General features: G+C 37.5%; 1 protein-coding gene and 1 non-coding gene across 4 annotated transcripts in view; both read right to left on the bottom strand.

The window, feature by feature from the left end:
• The window catches only part of TBPL2 (TATA-box binding protein like 2), a 559,024-nt gene that overhangs the window by 360,758 nt on the left and 176,011 nt on the right, over window positions 1–22,255 (bottom strand). The gene's annotated exons all lie outside the window — the stretch shown is intronic.
• On the bottom strand, window positions 13,415–13,486 carry TRNAG-UCC. Its single transcript has one exon. It is a non-coding gene; the product is annotated as a tRNA-Gly (tRNA).

Consider the following 22,255-nt stretch of genomic DNA (forward strand, 5'->3'; position numbering starts at 1 on the left):
TTCCCCACTACCACACACCTTGTCAGGCACTAGTGCAATTAGAGAATGGACTGTTAAAACTTTTTTTGCATTTATTACTATACATTTTATATATTTTCAGATTTTACATTAAAATCATAGCCAACCATTTTCTAAACAAAACAAAACACTTGCACTGAAAATAGACTTAGCATGAGCAACAGTAAATTTCTCTTTTCTTGAAACTCATTTTTATTGAAAATGCATCTGGCAACCCATTTAACTACAAGAGACGTGGGATTTACAGTCAAAAAGCATGTATCAAATCAGAAATTAGCAGAAATATGAAGGGTGAAGAATTCGAAAGAGAAATGTGCAATACATTTTGCTAAAAGCCTAGGACAGCCCACTGGGTACAAGTTTCCATTTTCAGAAGCAGCTAAGGAATACTTTCTGGTGAAAGAGTCGCACAGAAGATAAATGTAGGCTGACGGAATCAAACTCTGCACTATACGAAGCAGTTCATTAAGAGTTCATAGCACTACTTTTATTTATCCTTTGTTGACTGGTTTAGTCTCACTAGGATAGTAGCCTCTTCTCAGGGGAGACCCCATTGGGGAAACTTCCCTTACATGCTTGTGGTTTTGTATGGTAGAAGAGAGTAAACGTGCATACATTTCAATCCTGGTGCAGTGGGAGCTGGGAGAAGATCACAGAATGGAGGAGAGTGAATACAGAGCAGAGTTGAGTGCCTGTTAGCAGAAACATATAGAGAAGCAGACAGAGGTCATTATGCTATATTCAGAGGAGCAGTTTCAAGAAGAGTTATTTGGTTCAGTGAAAGTGGAGGAGCGACAAAAAGAAAAGTACAGTTTTGTACCTACCATAAATGTAGATGTTCGAGGATCCACATTGCTGCAGTCATAACCTGTGGGTAGTCCGCTGCCCTCGGTCGGCCCGAATACCAAAGAGCTAGGCTGGCGTCGGTCATTGTCGCCTAGAGCTGACGTCAGTACGAAGTACTTAAGCGCATGACCGACGCCATATCCTCAGTCTTTCTTGCCCCAGATGTCAGAAGGCCTAAAAATGAAGGCCAGAACTAAAGTAGTAAAAGCCCAACAACCACCAGTGTGGAAATAAAGAGTATCCAAAAAAGAAACCCAGCAACCACAACTATAGAGGGGAAGGAGGGAGGGATAATTGGACTGCAGCAATGTGGATCCTCGAACATCTACATTTATGGTAGGTACAAAACTGTACTATGTTCTTTGTCTCACATTGCTGCAGTCATAACCTGTGGGTAGAATCCCAAAGCAAAGGAAAAGGGAGGCTGGCAAACTACAAAGCATTAGGAGCTGCTAACATGCCCTGTAAAACTGCAGTGGCAAACCCAGCCCTGGACTTGGAATAAAGAGGGAGATGGTAATGCTTAGTAAAAGTGTGTACTGAACTCCAAGTAGCTGCCTCCAAAATATCCTTAGTAGCTACACCCCTTAGAAAAGCAGTAGAAGTGGCAGTAGCCCTAGTAGAATGAGGTCTGATCCCAGCAGGAACATCCTTCCCATGATGAGAATAACAAAAAGCAATACAATGACCAATCCACTTTGAAATAGTCTGCTTTGAAACAGCTTTCCCTTGTGAACTCAAAGCAAAAGAAACAAACTGTTGAGTCTGTCTGAACTCCTTAGTTCTGCTCAAATAGTAATGTAACTGCCTGTGGATATCCAAAGAATGCAAGACTTTTTCCCCTTTATTTTGGGGAGCAGCATAAAAAGTAGGCAAATGAATAGACTGGTTCAAGGCCACATTAGAAACCACTTTAGGCATAAAAGTAGGGTTAGTTCGCAAAGAAACTCTATCCTTATGAAATATCAAAAAGGGTTCAACTGCCATGAGTGCCTGCAATTCAGATACCCTGCTAGCAGAAGTAATGGCCAACAAAAAAGCAGTCTTCCAAGTCAAAAACTTCAGTTCAGACGTAGCTGCAGGTTCAAAAGGAGGTAAAGTAAGTTTCTCCAAAACAAAATTGAGATCCCAGGAAGGAGTAGGAGCTCTACGTGGGGGTCTTATATTCTTTGCCCCTCCAAAAAATTGTTTGAACAAGGGATGAGAAAATAAAGGAGGGTCACAATCATAGTGAACAGAAATGGCTGCAGCATGAACCTTCACAGAAGAGAATGACAAACCCTTGTCCAGTAATTCAGTAAGATACTGTAGTGCAAAACTCAAATTAGGCACTGACACATCAAAACCCTTTGCAGTGCTCCAAAGAAAAAATCTCTTCCATTTATCAGCATAAACTTTTCTAGTGCTAGGCCGCCTGGCTTCCAAAATGACATTCAAAACCTGTTGAGGAAGTTGAGACCCCACCGGCTCCATCACAGAATACGCCAGGCTGTCAGATGGAGGGACTGCACCTGAACATTGAGAAAATGATTGTTTGACTGGGACAACAAATGAGGAACCTGTGGCAGAAGCCAAGGAGGCTCCTGGATTAAACTCCTCAGCAGAGGATACCAATGCTGACGTGGCCAATCTGGTGCTATTAGAATCATGCAAGGCTTGTCCTGCCTGACTTTCAAGAGTACCTTGGGAGAAGAGGCAGAGGAGGAAAAGCATAAACGTGAAGGTTGTTCCAACTGAAAGATAGAGCATCCACTTTCCAAGCATCTGGGTGGAACATCTTTGTGCAAAATTTTGGAAGTTGAAAATTCAGTGGAGAAGCGAACAGATCTATGTCTGGAGTTTCCCAAGCCACAGTCAATTGTTTGAAAACCTGAGGATCCAGTTTCCACTCGTGGGGATCCACAATTTGCCTGCTCAATATATCTGCTAGGGAGTTCTGAGCTCCTGGCAGAAACCGTGCTTGAAGATTGATTCGAAAACTCAGAGCAGTCTCCCACAAAATCATTGCTTGCCTGCAAAGAGGGTAGGAATGGGTTCCCCCCTGCTTGTTGATGTACCACATGACTGTTGTGTTGTCTGTTTGAATCAACACCTGTCCCGGCTGAAGCAGGTCCTTGAAGGCCATCAAAGCAAATTGAACTGCTAACATCTCCTTCATGTTGATATGCAAATGTAGTAGTTTGGGAGGCCACATGTCTTGTATCCATTTCCCATTGAAGTGTGCTCCCCAAGCCAAGTCCGAGGCATCCGTCGTTAGGATCTGACTCGCCTCTGGTCGGGTCACAGAGAGTTTCTTGTTTAGGTGACATTCCTGAGCCCACCACAAGAATTCCTTCTGGATGCAAGGTATAATCCGAATGACAGTGTCTAAACCGTGGTAGTGTTGAGTCCACACACTTTTGAGATACCATTGTAGCTTCCTCATATGCAGTTTGGCATTGGGAAGTACTAGAATGCAAGATGCCATGAACCCGAAGGCTTGAAGGACTGTCCTTGCAGTCAGCCTGGACATTACTGATAACTGCTGGAAGTAAAGATGAAGAGTTCTTTGTTTGTCCGGGGTCAGAAATGCCATCTGAGAAGCTGTATTCAGTCTCACATCCAGAAAGCACATGTCCTGAGAGGGTACTAGACTGGACTTTATTTCGTTCACAGAATACCCTAGGCACCTTAAAACTGCCATTACATACTGGAGATGTTGTAGTAATATGTCTTTGTTTTGAGCAAGAATCAGGCAATCGTCCAGATAAGGGTAAATATGTATCCCTCTCTGTCTGAAGAAAGCAATCACAGGAGCCAGAACTTTTGTGAATACCCTGGGCGCAGTAGATAAACCAAAGGGCAATGCAGAGAACTGATAATGCGAAGTACCAGCCCGAAATCTCAGGAATCTCCTGCAACTGGGCCTGATAGGGATGTGAAGATAGGCCTCTGAGATCCAGGGTTACCATCCAGTGATCTTTGCCTAGCATAGGCAGAAGTTGTTGTAATGTTAACATCTTGAACTTTGGAATGTCTAGGTAGGTATTGAGAATGGACAAATCCAGAATTGGCCTCCAAGTGTTTCCTTTCTTTGGCACTAGGAATGGACGGGAATAAAATCCTAGGCCTACTTCTGACAGAGGGACCACCTGAATTGTCTCCATCTGCAAAAGCAGAGAAATTTGCTCCTGAGCCTCCAGCCTTTGCTGAGGAGGCACATCCGGCATGCCTTTGAAAGGAGGAAAAGTGTGAAAATAAAACTTGTAACCTTGATTTATTATATCCAACACCCATTGGTCCTGGGTGACCAAATTCCAGTTTTGTTTGAAAAGTCCCAACTTTCCTCCTAGAGGAGCTGCCAGTAAAGAAGGGTCTGGCAGCAGAAGATACAGGTCATTGGGTCTGCTTACGAAAGGGCTGACCCCCTACCCTCACCAGAAGACTGTGCAGGAGAGCTCTAAGTCCTAGGTCTGAAAGAACCCTGAGCGTGAGCCCTGCCTCTACCACGTCTAGATCTGCCCTTAGACTGATAATCCGAAGAAGGGTAAGACCATCCTCTAGCAGGCCAATTCCTACTAAACTTAGAGGGCTGCACCTGCATAAAACCCTTGACCGTCTGCATAGACTTAGCCTTATCTTCCATCTTTTTCAAAACCGATTCCACAGGAGGGCCAAAAAGTACTTCAGATTGAAGAGGAGCATCCAAAATCCGAGCCTTAACATGCTCTGACAAATTCTGATCATTAAGCTAGGCATGTCTACGAATAACTGAACCTGTAGCAGCCACCCTGGATGAAGCCTGAAGAGCATCAAAACTACACTGCAAAGAATGTTTGCCAACTTGATCTGATGCATGAACCAACTCCTGGAGCTCCTTACACTCTATACCCTCAGATAAAGCATCCACCTTAGATTTCAATTGGCCTAACAAAAAATTCTGATACTTCAGCATATGAAATTGGCAATTCAAAGCCCTCATAGCTAACGAGAGTAGAGGTGTACACTTTTTCCCCACCTATCTAACGCTCTAGAATCCTTATCCAAAGGAACTGGATTCTTAGCCACAGCAGCCCTAACACCCTTCGGACCTTGAATAATAGTTTCCGGATCAGCTCTAGGACTCCTGTACAAATACTTATGTGCTTCTGGAACTCTGTAATACCTGTCTGGCTTAACAGGGGCCAGAGGCAAAGAATCAGGATTAAGGAAGATTCAGAAAAACATCCTGAACAACATCTAAGACAGGAGGAATAGCCAAGGGCCTATGTTGTGGCAGAAACAAAATTCCTAAGCCTTTTCCGAGAATCTGAAAAATCTTGACCTTCCCACTTGAAATGTTCCCTCATGGAATGTAAAGTCTCAGAAAAAGAAAAATCCTCTGGAGGCGAAGCAGATGGACAGGAGTCCTCTGCATCCGAATCTGAATAGGAAGGGAAATCCTGAATTTCTTCAGCTGAGGATTCAGAGTAGTCAGAGGAATGATCCATTCCCTCTAAATCTGCCTCCACCCTAGGCCTCTTCTCTGGGGGGGGGCATAGAACCCCTGATCAAAGTAATCAAGTCCTCTGCCATTTTCAACATATGCTTTTTAGGAACAGGGGCTGGAGAGCTAGAACTATGACCAGGGCCAACAGGACAAGGTTTGGCCTTAGCATGGCCTTTAGCCACTGAAGTAGAAGGCCTAATAACCTTTTGTAAAGCTGGAACTACAGACACCTGAGAAGCACCCTCAGCCTGGCCTAACTCCTGAGAGGCCAACTCCTGTAAAAGTAAAGGTTCCCCCTGGGATTCAGCCGAACCCTCGGCAGGATCCACAGGTTCAACCGGAGGCTCCGTAGAACCGGCGTCCGCAACGGACGACTCATCCGGTTTAGACCTTAAAGATTTATCCTTACGCTTTTTAGCGGTAGCGGGCGTCGGAGGATCCGACGGCATGTTATAGTTACACCGTTTACCAAAAACAAGCCCGGCACAGTCCAATCTTCATTTAATGGTGCGCTTATTAAATCTAGCACAAAAGCGACACCCGACCACGTCGTGCTCAGGCCCCAAGCAAGGAATACAGAAAGAATGATAATCCCTATGAGGTATCTGTTTCCCACAAGAAATACAATTATTAACTTTTTCTGACATCCGGATAACTGAGGCAAGAAAAGACAAAAATTTCCCCAACGGGGTACTTAGCCCAACTTGATCTTCGGTCTGAAACTCGATAAATGAAAATCTCAGAACACCGAATGGCACTTGCAAACGCTGCTTCGGACCACGCGGCAAGAAAGACTGAGGATATGGCGTCGGTCATGCGCTTAAGTACTACTACGTACTGACGTCAGCTCTAGGCGACAATGACCGACGCCAGCCTAGCTCTTTGGTATTCGGGCCGACCGAGGACAGCGGACTACCCACAGGTTATGACTGCAGCAATGTGAGACGAAGAACATCTATAGTCGTAACCCTCCAGTTAGAAGGGTCGTGGGATGATATATTGGCAGATTTACTGAATGAGAAAAAAAACAGAGCGCAGAAACAACTTGTCCTGGAGAGAAGTGATGGAGTGAATTCAGGAGGAGGAAGGGAGAGAAATTGAGAAAGTTTTGTTTGCTGACGTAGTAAAAAGAAAAGAAATGGTGAAAAAGGAAAGATAGAAAACAGATGTTGGAGAAGCAGAAATTCATTGTACGTATACAGTGCAAAGAAGAAAAAAACACTGGACAAGTATGAGATATGGGACAGAGTTATTGTACCTCTGGGTACAAAAGCTCAAGAGGTAAGAGCATTTATTTTGAGTAAGAAAAAAAACATTCTGATATTTTTTTTGAAATGGCTATGGGACTAAAGACTTTTTGGGAAAGGTTTGAAAAAAAATAGTAGTAGCATACCCCTGGAATAAATATTAAGGCTTTTTATCATAAGACTCAAAGGGCATATTCAATTTTATACAGAGACTGAAAGAGATTGTTAAAGGACATTTATGAAGGAAGTTTTGTTCAGAAGTGAATAGCAGAGTATTAGATAACGAGTTTATGGACTGGGGCTTGGGATCGCAATTTCATTTTAAAAAAAGAAAATGATAAAATTATTCACATTCCCAGCATAATAAATGGACAAAGAATAGAGAAGTTATTTGATACTGGGGGCAAATGTTATTTCTGCAGAAAATAGGGTCATTTTGTTGATAACTTCTGATAGCAATGAAAAAAAATGTTATATGAGGAGATTATGGTCATATTTCTAGGAAATGTGAAAGTAATAAATATGAACAAGCAGAATATTTCAAGGAAGAAAGTGAGAAGGAACAAAAGAGATGAGAATAAAATAAAATAGGGAATCAGAATTACAAGAAAATAATCAGATCAAATATGTATTAACATTTTCTGAGGAAATACAAGGCTTTGATACAAATGGTGAATTACAATTGGAGTCCGATGTTAGTGGAGATATTGACTGGAAAGTAATTAAGAGGAAGAACTCTGTTGGGAAAAGGGTGAAGGATAGGAAAAGAAAGATACAGTATCTAGGTATAAAAGTTTTAAAAATAAATGGCTAAAGTAATTGCATGTAGATTAAGAAGATAAGCAAATCTTAGAATATTAGCAATTAAATGTGAATAGCATTAAAAGACTGGTTAGAATAATAGGTGTTTTGGGATGATGTAATAAATGTGATGTAGCTATTATAATATTAGAAGATGTTAAGAGGCTTATCAAAAGAAGAAAGATTACAGACAGAATTTCTGGAGAGGGCATATAATTTGCAATTTGGGAGAAGAAACTTGTTTGGGGGTAGCAGTATTTTACAATATATGAATTCCTATATTAGATTATACCTTAGTAAGATTAGGAAGACTAACTGCTGTAGATTTTAGATGGGAGAAGAAAGTATGTAGAATTATAGCAATATATGCCTATGTATCTTGTAAAGAAAGAAAGAAGTTATTTAAAGAGGTATTTGATTATATAATAGTTAATATGGACATGTTAATTGCAGGAGATTTTAATTGTGATTTGAGAGTTAAAGAAAAGACAGACCTGATAAAAATGATGAAAGATTATACATTTTAGTAATTTAATATTAGGGAATTTAAATAGTTAAATGTATAGGGGAAATAATATGATCAGATATTGATTATTTTGTGGTTTCTAAAAGTATAAAGATTATTATAGAGGAGGCAGTACAGGCAGGATTTTCAAATCATATGGTTATATGGACAGAAATTGAGGAAAATAAAGAGCATATTAAAACTGGAAAGGAAATTAAAAGAATTTAAGGAGACTAATTAGAATGAAAAAGGTAAGGGGAACATATTTCAATTATGTTAAGAACATTTATTTATGGGAGATTGTTATAGTAATTGGACAGAATGGTGGTTGATATTTAAAGAAAAATATAAGTCAGATTATTTACAATGGTAACGTGTATAAAGACAAAAGGAAAACAGGAGTATAAGGAATTACAAAATAAAACAGATGATTTGGAAAGGAATGAAAATGTTCATTATATAAAAGTAAAGACGTATAAAAGCAATCAAGAAAAAATAATGGGACTATTGTATAAACAAATATTTTTGCAAGGAAAAAAGCTTTTCCTTATTTGAGTTAAAAAGTAAAAAAAAAGTGTTACACTGAGGGAGATGAGAAGGTTCCTTATCAGAATAGCGAATGCTGAAAATAGCGAATGCTCTTCTGTTGAACTGTAAAGTTCAAAAGCCAAGAATGTCAAAGTCACAGCCAAGAATGTCGAAGTCACAGAACAGCAATTTTTTTCCCAGGGAAAAAAATCACTGGGCTGGGACTTTGCTGTTTTCTCCACTGTGGTGCTATCTCGGAGTTGGTATATTTAAGTTGGGGGTGTAGGGGTGAAGCCCCCCACTTTATTTTGTGTGTATATATATATATATATATATATATATATATATATATATATATATATATATATATATATATATATATATATATATATATATATATAAAATTTATTTTTTGGATCAGTGAATTTTTTCCCTGGGAAACAATTTGCTGATCCGTGACTTCGATATTTTTGGCTTTCAAACTTCATAGTTGTACAGAATAGCGTTTGCTATTTTTAGCATTCGCTGTTCTGACATAGACGCAATGAGAAAGGGGTGATGATGAAGTGACAAAAGTAAAATGAGAGAGATTATAGTGAAGTTTGTTAAAATGACTGAGTAAACAAGAGTTAAATAGTGTAAATGGAGTGCATAAACAGAGTTAGAAAAAAACAATTACTATAATAGAATTCAACATGATAATAAAGAAAGTTAATATTGGTTCTGCAGCAGGATCAGATGGAATAGGTTATGTATAAGAATTTTGAAATTATGACAAAAATATTTGTGTTAAATGAATGGTTAAAAGATGGTATTTGTTATACACAAGTATGTAATAGTATAATGACATTTATATGGAAAAAAGGAGAAGAGATGGAAATAATTGGAGGCCAGTTGTATTAAACAACACAGATTATAAAATATGTATGAAAATATTACAAGCAAAATTAGAAAAAATAAAAAGTGTTAGAGGATACTATATATGGTATTAAAGGAAGAGGATGTCATGAAATATTAATGATTATTAGGGAACCAGTAGAGGGTACAAAAAAGTAAAGGAGAAAAAATATTTAGTGGATATAAATAAAGCTTTTGATACAATAGATCATGATGCACTATGGAAGATTTTTGGAAGGTTATAATTTAATTAAACAGTTATAGAATGTAATTAAGTCAGTATATAAGAATAGTAAAATAAAAGTTTTGATCAATAGTTGGTTAAGTGAAGAAATAGAAATGAATAGGAGATTAAAACGTGGATGTCCAGTTAAGTAGTATTTTATTCATGATGGTTATGAATTGTATAGTAAAAAAATAAATGAAGATACGAGTCAGGCAGGGTACACACAGAATGAAGGTATTATATATCCAGTTGTGTCCTATGAAGATTATATGATCCTTGTGACTAAGGGTAGTAAAATGATGGAACAAGTAATTTTTAGGACATGTGATTATTTGCAGAATATAGGAATGCTATTCAATAGTAGGAAAAGTAAAGGATTTGGTTTAGATGAAGTGAAAGGGAATTCAGTTTGGAATAGAAAAAATCTGTTTTGGGAATAGCATTCAGATCTCTAAAGGTAGTTAAGGAACCATGTATACAAATTTTACAGGAATTAAGAGAGCTTAGTGTTACATGGAATAAATATAGATTATTAAATGTATTTTCTTTCTATAGGATACATTATATATGGATGGAAAGTCTAACATACATGGCAAGTATATACAAGATACCAAAAGACACAGAAAAACAAATAATTGAATTAATATTATTGAATAATTTGGGGTTCTAGATTAAACCCAGCTAAAAGTAGAATGTTATATGTAGATAAGGATGATGGGGGGGATTAAGTTTATTGAATCTTATAGTTTATGGAGCATCTCATTAAAAATATCTACATGGAAATTAAAATGGATTTTATAATAAAAGTGGTTTAAGATGAAATATAACAGAGAATGGAACTGAAGAAGACTGAATAAGAGAAAGAATTAAGAAATACAAAGTTATAAAGACAAACCAAGGCTATGGAAGTTAAATATAAAAAATATGGCATAAAATAAATGATGGTATAAATATAATGACAGAAATTATGTTAATCCATGGAAGCATTTGACAGTAGAAAGAATTAAAGCCATAAAGAAAAGAAATGCTTGGTGTTTGAAAAATGAGGAATGTCAGGATTTTTTTTTATAGAGATTACAAATTAATAGATTGCCGGTAAAAGGAAACATGCCCTATTAGAAATAGTGGATGAAAGAGTAGGCCTTTTTTTGTAATGAATTAGAAACTACAGATCATGCCTTTCTAATATGCAAGAGTTAAAAAAATTATTAGAAATTTAATATAAAATAAAATTTTGAAGGGATTTCAAGAATATAAACTGAATATGGATATGACTGAACATGAATTTTATAAATGTTTAGATAAGGAATATGTTAAAAGATTAGATAAAAAATGTTTTGCATTATTTGGGTTATTTGGAATGAAGGACTGAATGAGATTTTGTTTAATGGTAATTGGGTAATTCCAAACATATTAAGGAAAGTTAAGTGGTGGTTATGGAAAAAGGAGTGTGAGTCTATAAGTATATGATAGGAGAATATTTGAGGAAATTGAAGTGCAACTTTTTTGTAAATATGTTAACATACTGATTTGCATATATTTGTAAATGTGTAATTATTTGTACATAATAAAGGACCCCAAACTGTTCTCTATAGATGCCATGGGATCTTTTATATTCACCTGAGTTAACATACAACTCAAGCAGATGGGGCCTCCGTTTAAACATCTCATCCGACGGACAACACACTTAGGAGTGCAGCATCCCCCTTACATTGCTCTGCAGTGTCAGTAATTGATTGACCTGCTGTGTTAAAAGAAGCCACAGGAGTGTGCACTAAAAAATTATCTAAACTAAAAATATTAATAGTAAAAACTCATAGATTACATACTATCCAATGTATTCAAAGCTAAATACATACACTGTCAAGATTTGACAAAACAAGGCAACCAAGAATCATACTCAAAGGGTATGGCTGAAAGGAAGTTGCTACAGTTTAATTGCAAATGATTATTCAATTACTCCATAACTACTCAGGGATGCAACACTGTCAAAATTTGACAAAACAAGGCAACCAAGAATCATTCTCAAAGGGTATGGCTGAAAGGAAGTTGCTACAGTTTAATTGCAAATGATTATTTAATTACTCCATAACTACTCAGGGATGCAGGAACCAAGTATTTACATACACACACACACACACACACACACACACATAGACACACAGACAGACATGCACACAGACACGGCACACAGACACACACACAGACATGCTAGAGACCAAATGAATGAACAAATACATAGGTTCATAGATGGGTACTAGGCTATCAGCCTGAGAGCCAAAGCAAGCCTAGCCAACAGTGTATTGGCTTTCGCCACCAATGTATTGTTAAATTCCTGCCCCTCTATCGAGCAGTGCCCCAGACATAATTCCAGGGGTGAATTTCCTATCACCCATCCACTTATCAAGGTTCTTCTTGAATAGTGCTAATGATGAGCTCTGTTTGATGTGGATGGGAATCATGTTTCAGAGCATGGGAAGTCTTTGGGACACAAATCTATTCCTCCAGCATGTCCTATTTATTGCTATGGTGAGGTTTAGGTCCCTAGAGCATGTAGCTCAGGGAGACTGTGATTTCTTCAAGTGGAGCATGTTCAATAATTCCAGGTTTGACATAGCTTTGTATGTCAGACAGAGGTCTCCTCGGAGTAAGTGGCATGCGACCGAGTAGAGTTTGAGTTTCTTGAGCCGGTCGGCATAGGGCAATTGTTTGAGGCCAGCGATCTTCTTGATGAGGTACTCTTGGGGCCTCTCAAGTTGCTGTAGGTGTCTTGTGAGGTACATCCCAAATGGGGCATTGTATTCAATGAGGGGACTGATAAGTGAGGGGAACGATGACTACCTTATTTCTAGTTGCAAACCCTTTTGTGATTAAGTGGGCTATGTAAAACGATTTTCTGACCACTGTGGCAATGTGGTTATCAAAGGAGAGGTTGCTATCCACCTGCGTCCCAAGGTCTCTTATCACACTTTCTGTGTTAAGTGAACTTCCCCCTATTTGGTAATTCATGGGTACAGTGTTTTTGCCAAAGGGGATAACTATGCACTTTTTGGCATTAAGTTTGAGGCCATGATTTTGACACAAGGTGTCAGTCTCAGTGAGGCCCTTTTGCAAGATGTCTACGTTGGCAGGGGAATTGATAACGGCACCCAGTTTGCAGTCATCTGCGAACTTTGTTAGCCATGGACCCTTGGTGTTCGATTGCACTTCAGAGAAGTATATACCGAACAGGAGGGGTCCCAGGACTGAACCTTGGGGTATTCCACTTGTCACTAGTTTGGAGTCGGATCTGGAGTCAGCAACAGTTACCATGTGAGTTCTGTCCATGAGCCAGTTGGCCAGCCATCTCATGACGTAAGGGTTTATGTTAAGGTTGGTGAGTTTATCAAGGATTCCTGGAATGAGGGATAGTGTCAAAGGCTTTAACGAAGTCCGGGTAGGCTGTGTGGACTACCTTAACTCATCTATGGCCTTTATAACTGTTTTAATCATCAACCCCCTTCTTCCCATCTTCTAACAACTCAGAGCTTTAGGTATCTCTACTGACTGCTAGACCAGTTAGTAAGAAACAGGATACATCCAAGACAAAAATCAGAGCTGCTTTGCAAAATCACAGACAAAAGTTCTCCAATTCACTTAAAAGGTTAACAGAACTTATACAGGTTCATAGGTTCATACTAGGCTATCTGCCCTGGGGCAATTCTAAGCCTAGCCCGATTCTGTATGGCTTATGCCACCCCTTGATTTGAGTATACTGTGCCCTTTTTAAGGTTTAGTTTACTGTGCCTCTGTCTAATAGTGACACGGGAGTAATCCCTGGGACAAACCTACAATCCCCCATCCACTTATATAGGTTCATAGGACATGTACATATTTCTTGTATTGGCCAGGAATCGAACCCGGGTCAACTGCTTGGAAGGCAGTTATGCTCACCACTATACCACCAATGCTACAAAACAGCCTTTGTTCTGCCCAGCACCAAACTAATCAGGGAGACTGTAGGTTTTGCAACCACGTGAATTTTTTAAACAATATACTATGGAACTCTAATGACTGGCATTTCTGATTTACTAACTCCCAATGATTTATCAAAAAAATGAAATTACAAAGGTCTGGAAGTTGGTGCAGAGGATCAAGGCTCTTGGTGAACTGCTGACTGTAGTGAAATGTACAGGGTTTGATTCTGCCTTCCTCCTTTTGCCTGTGTGACTTTAAGCAATTCACTTAACCAGACAGTACTCCTGAGTTGCCCACTTTACCTATTCTGAACAATAAGCATGAAGAAATCGGCACAAATGACCAAACTCCAATCCTCAATAGTGACTATTTGAATCCTCTGCAGTTTACCTAAAAATGGTGGTTAAGTCTGTGGTCATTGTGGGGGAGCCTCCTGTGACAGTGATGGATTGTCAATGTGTGACCTAATCCCAGATATGCATCTTGCTGGCCATCTGAAGTGAAGGATGTTATGACCTCCTCCAACAAGGATGGGATACTGCTACATGATGCAAAACTGGGTACAACTCTTCAAGGTCACCCACAATGTGATGATCCAGGGATTCTGAAATCTTTTGACAATAATGTTGTACATTCACTTTGAAAAAGCCCCATTACACGTATACCATAGGTATATTGCAATCTTTGGCCAGAGCAGACCCTTGCATAATTACTAGAGATGGTGACTGTGACCAGCCTATGCACAGAATTGCTCATTGCAGCAGTATGTGGCATCAGGGACCTAAATACAACTATCACCACCAGACAGTTATAAACCATACCTGCATGGAGCTCATGATGGTGCTGCCAGCATCTTCCAGAGAAGACTGTGTGATACAAAACTGAGCACAAGTGGTTTTCCTTCACTTTCCTCAATTTACCTCCAGTGCTGCCTGCATTTTACACTCCAAATTGGATAGGTGATGCCATCATGTACTTCAGTGTTGTTGGTATACAAGTATTCACACATCAGAAGCAGTGCATGTGTGTGAACCTGCCTGCTGCAACACAGGGGAGCAATTACATGAGTAACATCCACAGAAAGTCTCTTACTTAGAGTATTGTGTTATCACCTTGTACAGTTACAATATACTCAACATTTCTCAACATATTTGAACCCTGTGGAGGGTGCCTCATTACCCACAATAGACTCTGGCAGTGGCACTGTTTCCCTTTCTCTTGACTTTGGCCATCTCTGCTAGCATCATTTTTGGATGCCCTTGTGTGCACCATTAACCATGGGACAAGCCTCAGACATTTATACTTCACAACCTCACAGGTATCACTGATGATACACCTGTGAATGCAGAATATACATAACATGGTGAAACCAAATGACATATGCTATTATGATGCCCATCTGGCATGTAGGCCACAAGATTTTGCAGCAGCAAATGGAGTTGTCTTCAAGCTTCCCTTTGGTAGCAGCAGGGCATCTTTGTATTCGGAGGCACTTGTAAAAAGAATTGTCTACACATCTAGGAAAAAAATATTGAAACTTTAGTAGTACTAATCTGGTTCTCACCCAGGGAACATGGGTTCTGGGCATTCTGACACCAACACACAACCTTCTGGAATAATGATGCATGGTACATTGCCCCTAGGCTGGGGCATAAGGAATCATTCAGTTTCCATTAGTTATATTGACATTGGGTGGCTACTTTATCTGATAGACTTTTATTTATTTTATTTTTTTTTTTAACAAGAAACATCTTTATTGAATTACCACTTATGACCTAGGCAATCAAACATTTATATAAATGAAAACAAACCGCATTAGCACTATCCCAGCTGCAAACATTTTGCATAAGTCCTAGTAAAACAATTTGAATTGCAAACATTATGCATCACTTATAATCCACCTAATCATTTTCAATCAAACATTAATGAGCTATGTAATGGCCTGCCTTCTTTTAAATCTCATTCCTCCCTTGTGTGTACTGTTCCCACAATTCCCATTTTTCCTATATAATTTGCTCCTACCCTTTTCTAGTGATCCCAGTCATGGTCGTTTTATCTCTGTTACTATATTTGCTAGTTCTAGTACAGTTGGTTTAGATTTTGTTGCTCTAATTGCTTTTTTTGGCAGCCACTATAATTAGACTCAGCAAGGCCTTACTATGTCTAGACAATTCCAATTACATATCATAGCTCAGAAAAATCAGTTCCATAGTTAACATCAATTTGCTCGCCCAGCATCTCTGACTGAGTAGTCTGCAGGGAATCATTGAAGTCAACCAACTCCCAGAAAAATATGTTCCCAATTACCTCTTTATTCCCCATCACAACTCCAACATTTACTGTCTACTTGAAGAAACATTCTGTGGAGTCTACTTGGGATATACAAATATCTATGTAAGCATTTCCAAGCAAAAATCCTAAATGGCTAAATTTTGTTCCATATTTGGGAGAGACACATCCCCCATTCTTTTTGAATTGCTTATCCAGTCTCTCTTACCAATCTTTTCTAACCTCCTCTGATCAATTCTTATAATCATGCAATATTTTATATGATCTACTAATTATTCCTTTAACAGTAGCTTCTGTTCTAGATTCCACCCCATTTCATCATTATCCCTTTCCACGTTTAGTTGTAGTTTTCTGCTTGTGCTATGTATACCCCTTCAAATCAGGTAATCCCAATCTGCCTTGTTCTATTCGAAGAATCAGTTTGCACCTCTTAACTTTTGCCTTCTTCCCCTCCCTGATAAAATCCTTCAGCTCTATTAAATTGCTATGTACAGCTTCTCCTCTGGTTGATAAAAACATGCCTAAATTGTGTACAAGACTAACGGGGACTAAAAACATTTTAGCTGCCTGCATATCTTACTATCCATAAAATAGAGCTTCTATTTTCTCAGTTTTTGTATTATCTTTTGTTTAGCCTCTTCCCACATGTCTTTAGCTGCCACATCAGAATCCTTTTTAATCCACACTTCTAAGTACTTCATTTTATCATGCCCCCATAAATATGGATATTGCTGAGCCAGTTTGTGTATGGGCACATAATTTACCACTATTACCTTTGTTTTAGCTTCATTAATTTTATATCTCAAAAAGATATGAAACTGTCAAAATGTTGCACAACAATGCAATGTCCTTTTCTGGTTTTGTCGGGTATAAAATATCACATGCAAATGGATCCAGTTTTTCTTGAATACCATACCAGTTATATCCTTGAATTTCAGAGTCCCTTATTTTCTTTGCCAGTGGTTCTAAATCTAATGCAAATAAAGGGGAAGGAGGACACCCCTGCCTGGATCCTCTGCTCAAGCAGAAATTATCAGAGAGGACACCACTCACTTTCATTTTCACCTCTGATTCCTCATGTATCCTCGTAATCAACATTATAATTTTATCAGGGAATGCAAATGTTTCCATTGCCCAGCTCATAAAGTCCCAGTTTACTCTGTCAAATGCTTCCTCTGCATCAAGACCCACTAACAACAGTATTTTCTTACATTCGGCTTCCCTCTGGATCATCAATGTTCTGTTAATGTGAAATATATGCCTGCCCTCCACAAAACCACACTGATTCATATCTATTAATTTTGGCATCACCTTTGTCACTCTTTTAGACATGGACACGTTATAATCATGGTTTAGTATTGAAATGGGTCTGCATGAAGCTGCATCCGATGGATCCTTACTCTCTTTAGGTATCACAGCTACCACTGCTTTCTTCTAGGATGTTAGTACTTCTATTAAAATAATGTTCAGAAAAATCTTTCCAAATCTTCATCATGTTTTTCCCTCCTAGCTTCCAAACATCCACAGGAATACCAACTATTCCTGGGGACTTTCCTGTTGATGGGTTATACATTACCATTTTTATCTCCTCTCTTCCTATCCTCATCTACCTCTAACCTTGGCATATTTAATTCTTCAGAAACCAAGAAAATGCAAAAATAAAGAACCAAAACAAACCACGACACCAAGCCTCTATGGAGAAACCACCAGCAGAAAGGTATTAGCGTACTCCACTTTAATGACCGCTTTTGTCCACATAGACTTCCTCAGAAACAAAATACACACAAGTACACTTAAAAAGCATGCCTAATTACAAAAAGGATGAGGTCATAAGTTAATTATTCCAATCAAAATCTTTACAATGCCCATCATCATAATAAAAAACAGCTGAACAACCATAAAAACTTTATAAATACAACAGAAATAAAAATGTGATTTATTATTTCACGTCTCCTACGATTTTTTTAAAAAAAAAACATTTAATATTAATAATGTCATTCAGTCCAGGTTTATGATCTGCTTTTAATTTGATTTGATTTTTCTATTTGGACCTTTTATTGATTTCCATATTTCTCCGCTTTATACAGACTTAAATAAAATTTCTAGAGTATTTCTAATACTTCTACAGGATCTTGTTATCTTCCTTGTTTATAGGCTACCCAAGTCTGGCAACAGCCTTTTCTACCTTCATTTGCCTGAACTGTTGTGCTAAAAGTTTTTGTGCTCTGGAGTTATCAGAAAACAGTTGCTTAATAGCAATCTTTCTGAACTCACGCATATCATCATGGTAATCCCTTATTTTCAGTTTAGAATTCTGCAGTTGCTCCTGTTTTTGCTCTGTGAAATTCTCACTATTTTGAATACTTTAACATTTGTCAGTCCCTCTAAATAACTCGTTACTTCTTAACTATATCTCCTTTTCTTTCATTTCCACCCTGTTTTTAAACTCCACTTAAATTTTATCCCACTCACTAGCTATATTATCAGTAGAAATTTATTTTTCTAATAACTCCTGAATAAATTTCCACTACACATTCCTTAAAATTCTTCTGTTTTCAACAGATAGGTGGGAAAGTGCCAGTGTCTCATTTTTTTACTTCATTACCCTGTGTTATTTCACTTATTATTGGTGTATGATCAAAAATGGTTAATGCTCATGTACCCATGAAATGTAAATTCTGTCTAGTCTAGCCCAGTTTGTGTCTTGGGGGAATAATATGTAAATTTTCTCCGAACTCCTAGAACTGAATTCACATCTTTCATGCCAAATATTTTCATAAATTTCTTCAAGAATCAACCCTCCTTTGTTATAATTCTCTCTTCTGGCCCCTCAGACACATCTTCACTTTTGCAAATCAAATTCCAGTCCCAACCTATAACTAATATTCCTTGCTGGAAGCTGATTATTTCCCCCAGAATTTTCTTAAGCTTCATTATAGCAGTTTTAAGTGGAATATGAATACATGCCAGTGTAATCCTCCTCCTTTGCCATTAGCCCCTTAGTATTACAAATCTACCATCATCTTTCTTTTCTTCCATCACTATTGGAGCTCCTCTTGCAATTAACACAAGTACTCCTCTTTGTCCCAGGTATTTTGCTGAATAACCATCCTGAAAATCTTTATCAAATTCACATGTACAGTTCTTTTCAAAGTGTCACTCCTGTAGGAAAACTATTTGCACTCTACATTTTTAATATAGTTCACTACTCTTTCTTTCTTGTATTTATCTCTGATAGACTGCTCTGTCAAATTGCTATGCTTTCTGCTTGACCCAGCCAATCATATCGGTGCGATAATGTTTGAAACTGACCCATTGTACTGCTGTGCCCCCCATAGCTAGCATTTGATTCTGTAATTGTTTTGGGTTTACCCAGCAGTCATACTTATAGGCAATACTACATGAAGGCTTACAGCAAGATCTTATTCTCTGCAGTGCTGACACTGCACAACCTCTGCTGGCTGGGCACTGGACAGTCCTTCAGACGTACTTCCTTCCTGTATAACACAGGGAATACAGAAGTACTTACTGTGTTTTTTCCCTTTCTTTTCATGGAAGATACTTTTAATGTTATTAGCGTTTGATTGTATTTTGATTATTGTAGATACATTATGTAAATATTTGGGAGAAGTGGCCAAGGTATTCATTTTTAGTTTTCCTAAAGCTAAACTAGTTTTATGTGTTAGAATTTTGTTGTATTTATTGTTTAATACTAATACTTTCATTTTCATCTCCAAATGATCTTGATTTTTTTCAGCTTTTACTGACAAAAGCTTGGATTGTAGATCTAATAATTCAGAATCCCATTCTCTGAGTTTTTTATACCAAGTTAGGGTTTTACCATATATATAAGCTTTTAATGAGTCCCATATCATTATTTTATCTCTGTGGTGTAATTAATATTTAAGAAGAACTGTAGTTCAGATAATAACCGGGGTTTGAACTCTTTAATTTTAGTTATATATGCTGGAATTCTGGAGTTAAAGATTAATGGTTTGTTCCTATTTTGAGGTTTTAGTATCAATGAATTGTGGTCTGAAAAGGGGCAAGGAATGATTGAGAAATTAATGATATTTGAAGTGTAAGTCATGGGCAGCAAATATTTTATCTATTCTTGTCTGGGTACCAAATCTGTGATCTTGATGGGAAAACAACAAAGATTTATTTTCTTTACATTTGAAAGTATCTACAAGATGAAATGATTCTACCCACTTGTTTAAAACTTTTGATACAGCAGATGTACGCAGTGGTCTTTTGTTTTAGTTTCAGAAATATCAAATATACAGTTAAAATCTCCTCCTAATATTAAGTTGCCTTTTTAATTATTGGAAATGAAATCCAAGTTTTTTTTTTTTGTTTTTTTTTTTTTAAACAGTTCCTGTGCCAATGCCTGGGAACCAGTATATACTGGCTAGGGTCCATATTCTGTTATTATATTTAACTATTACTAATGCCATAAGGCCTTCTTTATCTTCATACTTATAAATGATTTCTGGGTTAATCACATTTATTTTCCATAAAATTGTTACCCCTTTTGTCTTTGTCTTACAAGTGGATTGTGCCAATATCATATATTCCTTAGGATTCCATTTGTAATTGTCATTTGTTTTGAAATGAGTTTCTTGAAGGAAGACAATTTGTGCTTTGTTCAGTTTTAAAATATTTCAGTAGATTTGATCTCTTGCTAGGATTGTTTAAGCCATTGGTATTTAAAGATAATAAAGCTAAATCCATCTTAGGTTATTTAGACTATGTATTTTTTGTTTCATTGTAACTATTAAACATTTTCCTCTGATAACTATAAAGTATATATGTTTGAGCTTTTAAAGGAAATTATCAGCTTTATATGTTCGATGTTTACCAATAAAGTAATGTTTTGGTCAGGCATACTAAAAATGTTTCTGTGAAATAAATTTAAATTGATAAATGTTAACAAATCTAAGATCCACACTAGCCATGGAATGAAAATCATTTCTAATCTGATGGATAAACCTAAGTCCATCAGATTTTCATTCATACCTTGACAATCCAGAACATCTGAGCTCCATAAATTAAATTATCATATGGAGAATATTTGTAATAGAAATAAGCAATATTTATATTATTTTGAACAGATATAGTACTATTGTAGATTAGACAGAATTCTAATACAATATAAATGTCTACTTATTTTATAATCAAATATTTATATGAAAGATAAATGACAAGCAATTCACTCATAGTAAAGTCGGATGTATCACATATAAAACATCAGTAAAAGATTATAGCACACAGTTATTTAACATATTCACCCATATTGATAAAGTCTTTCAAAACCTATTACATAATATAAATAGATGGTAATATTTATACCCGTTTATAATACAGTGTATTTTACTGGATATATTAGAAGTTATATTTCATTGTTTGCCAGCATTTAAGTAATCACTTTGTTTGTTGTTAACTTACTTAAAACATCAAGTTTGTTTTATGTGAACATTGATCTAAGTTAGTGCATTTTAATTATCAGTGCATCCCTCTCCCCTCCCCCCCCATTTCCTACACATAAGGATTTTCATATCGGTCATTTATTATAAAATGAGTGAAATTACAGTTTTCTGAGATTTAAAAAAGTTCAGTTACAGGCTTGCTGTTTCCTGAACTGTTTGTAAGTTTCTGTGAGGCCATTTTTGCTTGGGCTAAAGGAAAGTCTCTCTGTTGATCAGTGGCAATGAATAACATTGAGCAACTTCCCTGCCCCCCGTAGGAGTGGTTACTGACTTGAAACTGTAGTTTTATTGGCCAACAGGGGTAATTTCCAAAACTCCTTCATCTTCCTCTCTTAAAACCTAGTTGCCTCGTGGTTTTGGCATCTTTTCAGGCTTGTTGGCTGTTGGTGAAGCAACCACCAAGAGGAGAAAACGCTGAGAGAAGAAGGGAGCCACTTTTGAGATTTTAAGTAGTTTTCTCTGTTTATTTGCTAAGTTTTTCTGCATAGCTGCCTAGTTTGAGCATTTTCTGGCTTGTTAAACTTGATTTCTGCATTAGTAGCTGTATTTAGAGCACAACCAAAAGTTGTTTACTGAATTTCCTGTTTGCACTTAATTTTAAATCGTTTTTTCTCAAAACTTGCATATTTTCTGTCCTTGACCTAGCACTCTTGTGTGGGGTCATTTACTGCACTGTTATAACTTGATATTACCTGTGAACCTCTGCTATCTCTGAAAAAACAAAAACAAAAAAAAAAAATCTTGCTTTTTTCCCCACTTTTCTGAGATTTAAAAAAGTTCAGTTACAGGCTTGCTGTTTCCTGAACTGTTTGTAAGTTTCTGTGAGGCCATTTCTGCTTGGGCTAAAGGAAAGTCTCTCTGTTGATCAGTGGCAGTGAATAACATTGAGCAGCTTCCCTGCCCCCCGTAGGAGTGGTTACTGACTTGAAACTGTAGTTTTATTGTCTGTTTTGGGTCTATTCCTGCTTCTTTCCAGCCCCTGCT

The sequence above is a fragment of the Protopterus annectens genome, chromosome 6.part0, assembly GCF_019279795.1.
Source record: "Protopterus annectens isolate FY-2018-M chromosome 6.part0, PAN1.0, whole genome shotgun sequence".
Lineage (NCBI taxonomy): Eukaryota > Metazoa > Chordata > Ceratodontiformes > Protopteridae > Protopterus > Protopterus annectens.